This window comes from Penaeus monodon, chromosome 36 (assembly GCF_015228065.2).
Source record: "Penaeus monodon isolate SGIC_2016 chromosome 36, NSTDA_Pmon_1, whole genome shotgun sequence".
Lineage (NCBI taxonomy): Eukaryota > Metazoa > Arthropoda > Malacostraca > Decapoda > Penaeidae > Penaeus > Penaeus monodon.
Genome location: NC_051421.1, coordinates 18,225,330 through 18,230,329, shown reverse-complemented (window position 1 = coordinate 18,230,329; position 5,000 = coordinate 18,225,330). Strand labels below are relative to the sequence as shown.

Here is a 5,000-nt window from a genome sequence, read left to right as displayed (position 1 = left end):
GTGTGTGTGTGTGTGTTTGTGGGGTGTGTGTGTGGTGTTGTGTGTGTTTTGTGTGTGTGTGTGTGTGTTGTGTGTGTGTGTGTGGTGTTTGTGGTGTTTGTGGTGTATGTGTTTTGTGTGTGGCGGTGTATTAAAGATGCTGTTGTACAACATAAGCCACATCAATTATGTAACTGACTTCGATCGAAAGAGAGAGAAGAGAGAGCAGAACAGAACGGAATAGAACAAGGAAAGGCAGGCTTCCATCACCAATAATAGTAAACGTATGTGCAAAAACCCGGAACACCATTCTAGTCACACAGATACATACACACAGGGACACACAACAACGCCTCTATGCTAATAGTAACCATAGAGTAGGATGCTATAGGCTGTCGTTTATTGTGGGTAACGGTATCTGACCCTCGCTAGATTACCTTAGGTATCTGAAACGAGGGACAGTTTAGGACGTGTATGGAAGGATGTGGAAAGACAACGCTAAAGAGTACTTCAGGTATAATGATTGTACTATTCATAATGGGTGCACTGGTTTTTACATGTCGAGGGAGATTTTTACAATCATCTAAAGCTGTAAGAGTTAATGAAAAAAAGGGAACATGGTTGTCGAAATGCGTGGTTCAAAATTGTTCCTCATTTTCAAAGTGTTTAGACAGAATATGATGCACTAGTCGTTATAGCCAGCTCTTTAAACGATATTTTTTTCTCTCGCTTTTGATAGTTTTGATAAATGGGCTTCGTTGAATATCATAGGAGAATCTTCTCTGTAGGTCTGCGCCATGCAAGCAGAAAGCAAGCGCCGTGAATTGATGCGTATGCAAACGTCATGTCTTCGAGTGTTACCTCGTATTTTTTTTTTTTTTCATCTAAACGCTGAAAATACATACTGAAGGGTTTTTACCTTTATCCTCATGGCGATTTTGGTTTGTTCTTCTCAATTCTTTTTATGCGAAATGCTGAAATTTCCTTCTAGAATTGACCCCCAAATCACAGAAAAAATATTGAGTTTGAAAGGTTTCGACCAGGTACCCTATTCCTTCCCCCTCCCTCCCTTCCTCCTTACTACTCCCACTGAATCCAAGCGAGCCTACCCCCCCACCCCCTTAGAAAAAAGCATCAGTCCTTCTGAACCCTCGTAAAGGGGATGAGCTCCTGCAAGACAGGGTCATTCAGGAGTGTTTAATGGGGGAGTGAATAATTTCGAATGGTAGAACGGTTACATTCCTGACTGACGGACGAAGGAAAGAGACGGGGAATTAGCTATAAACCCAGTGATTAGATACCCGCGTCTTCTTGAGTCCAACGGAAGTGCTTTAGTGTAATGATTGAAGAGGTCGAAGTCACCCTTCAAACACCAATGGTGTCGAACTCGGGGAACTGTCCTTCATGCAGTTCCTCCTCCTCCTCCTCATCTTCCTTAAGTTCGTAAAACCCCGTACTCTGTGGGTGTCCTTCCCGTTGAGATAGACCTTGGAGGTCTCTTCGAAGGGGTCCACGAGTCGCTCGCGGCTTCGTTAATAAAGGGAAATTAAATTTGGCAAGATTAGGGATCTATTCGTGTTTTAAAGATACTGCAAAAACATCCAGTGATATTGAGATTAAAGAGAGACAGTAAGATTTAAAAAAAACCCAAATGTTGAAAATTAAGAGCCGTAAAAAAGTTTTCATGTAAAAAAAAAATAACTTAAATCCAACCATTTACGATCATTGTAACCATCACCAACATTGCACCTCATTAAATTTAGCAATGCAGGCGTATAAAATTTTCAGAATAGAAAAATCGAATTGAAACTAGTATGAAAAACAAAAAATTTTGTAACCCAAAAATTTAAAATATAATAAAAAAATTGGTCCAAAGACGTCGATATATTTATATTATTTTTTTCTTTCAAAGGGTTTATGTTTTTTCCCAAGATATTAATAACCAAACCTCCCTGATATTTGGGATAACATAAGATCTTAATTTTAATTTCTTGCACATTATTTATAAATTCACCACTGCAACAAAATCTAAAAACAAATTAAAATAAAATTATTAAAAATACTTTCAGAATTTTGTGTTTTGGATACAATTTCTTATCTTACTCAATTTATTTTTCTTTTCAATTATTTATTAAGGAAATTTAAAATTATTTTATTTCAATTTTAATTATTATTTTTATAATTTACATATTTTTTTAAAAATTTTAATTTTAATTAATATATATATTATAATAATATAATAATAAACAAAAACAACATATAATAATAATAATAACAATAAATATAATATTATAAAAAATATCAATAATATATTTTTAATTTTTAATCATAATTAAATAATATATTACCAACAATAACAAATATTATAATTTTATATATATAATTTTTAATATTAATATAATAATAATAATAATAATAATAATAATAATAATAATAAAAATAATAATAATAATAACGACAAATACAACAACAACAACAAAATAATATAAATAATAATAATAATAAAAAATAATAATAAAATTAATATATAAAAATAATTAATAATAATAATAATAAAAAAAAATAATAAATTTTATAAAAATTCCCAAACATCCTTTTCCTTAATTTTATATTATTTTAATTAAAAATTATAATTTTTAATAATTAATAATATAATTATTATAATATAATAATATATTATAATTATTATATTGATTTTTAAAATGAAAATTTAAAAAATTTAAATAACATTTTAAGATAAAAATTATGGTGTTATATATGAAATTTTTTAAATTACTTTTATTTATATATCATTTTCTTTTTTCTTTTTATTATTTATTTATTGTTATTATTATTTTATTATATTTTATTATATTTATTTTATTATTATTTATTATTATTTTTATTATTATTATTATTATATATATTTATTATTATTATTATTATTATTATTATTTTGTTTTTTTTTGTTTTTTTTTTATTTTATATTATTATTTTTATTTTTTAATTATAATTATTAATTAAATTATTTATTATTATTTTTTACATTTTTATAATCTTTATATTCATTATTATTATTTTATTTTATCAAATAAAATTTATCTATATTATCATTTTATATAATAATAATAATAATAAAAATAATAAAAATTATTAAAAATATTAAAAAATATTATTATTTTATTATTTATTTTATATTATATTTTTTTTTTTTTTTATTTTTTATTATTTATTATTTTATACTATTATTTTTATTATATTAATTTATATTACCCCACATTATTTTTATTACAATTATTATTGTTATTATTAACATTTTTATTTTTATATCATCATCATTTTTATATATATCATCATCATCATCATCATCATCATCATCATCATCATCATCATCATTTTATTTTTTTTTCTTCCATCCATTTCTATATTGTTGTTTTTTATATGATTTTGGATTTTTAATTTTTATTATATTATTATATTTTTATCATATTGTTATTATCTTATTATTTTCCCCTATTATTATTTTATTATTATTATTTTATTATTATTTTTATTATATTTATTATTATTATTATTATTATTTTTATTTTTATTTATTTTTATTATTATTATTGTTATTATTATTATTATTATTATTATTATTATTATTATTATTATTATTATTATTATTATAGTTATTATTATTATTATTATTATTATTATTATTATTATTATTATTATATTTTTATATTTTTCATTATCATTTTATTTTTTACTATCATTTGTATTATAAAATTTAATAATAAAAAAAATAATAGAAAAAAAATAATAAAAAATTAAAATTAAATTTTTTTATCATTTTAAAATCATTTTTATTAATTTTTAAATTTATATTATTATATATTATTATTTTTTTTACTTTTTTTTTTTTTTTACTTTTCTTTTTTTATCTTTTAATCATTTTCATTATCATATTATTATATTTTTATATTATATTATTATATTATTATTTATATTTTTTTTTTAAATTGTTGTTTTAAAATTAGTTTTTTTTTAATTTTTATTATTATTTTATTGTTATTATTTTTATTTATTGTTATTTTATTTTTATTAATATTATTATTTTATTTTTTATTATTATATATTTTTAATTTATTTTATTATTATTTATTATTATTTTTTATTATTATTATTATTTTTTATTTTTATTATTTTATTTTTTATATTTCAATTTCATATTATTATTTTATTATTATTTATTATTATTATTATTATTATTATTATATATTATTATTATTATTATTATTATTATTATTATTATTTTTATTATTATTATCATTATTATTTTATAATTCAAATATTATTATATATTTTATATTATTATATTTTTAAAAACTTTATTATTATTTTATATTTATATTATTTTTTTAAAATTTATTTATCATAATTTAAATTTCATTTTTATTATTTTTAAAATTGATTATTTTTATTATTTATAATTATTTTTATATTTTTAATATTAATAATATATTTTTTTAATGAAGAATTTTTTATAAATATTATATATTAATCATTAATATTATTTTAAAAATTTAATAATTTTTAAATGTAATATAATAAAATATTATAATAATAATAAATAATAATAAAATAAAAATTTATAATAAAAAGGATAATATAAAAATGTAATAATAATAAATATAATATATATAATAATGATATATAATAATAATAATATGATATGATATGTGTGTTTTATTTTTATTGAATAATGATAGATGAATTATATATGATTTTATTGTGTTTTAATAAAAAAAAATTGTTAATAAATGATATAATTATTATAATTTTTTGTTTTATTTTATTATTATTATATATATTATTGTTTGTTGTATATTTTATATTTATTGTTGTTTTTTGTTTTAAATTATATATTATTATTTTTATTATTTTTATTAATCATATAATTGTTATGTTTTTATTTTTATTATATTATCAATAATATTGTTTTTTGTTGTTTTATTATTATTATTATTATTTTTTATTTTAAAATTATTTTTTAT

The 5,000-nt window shown here is 19.3% G+C and overlaps 1 pseudogene; it reads left to right on the top strand.

The window, feature by feature from the left end:
• The first annotated feature begins 461 nt into the window (after window positions 1–461).
• LOC119595553 overlaps window positions 462–5,000 on the top strand; it is a 49,553-nt pseudogene continuing 45,014 nt past the window's right edge.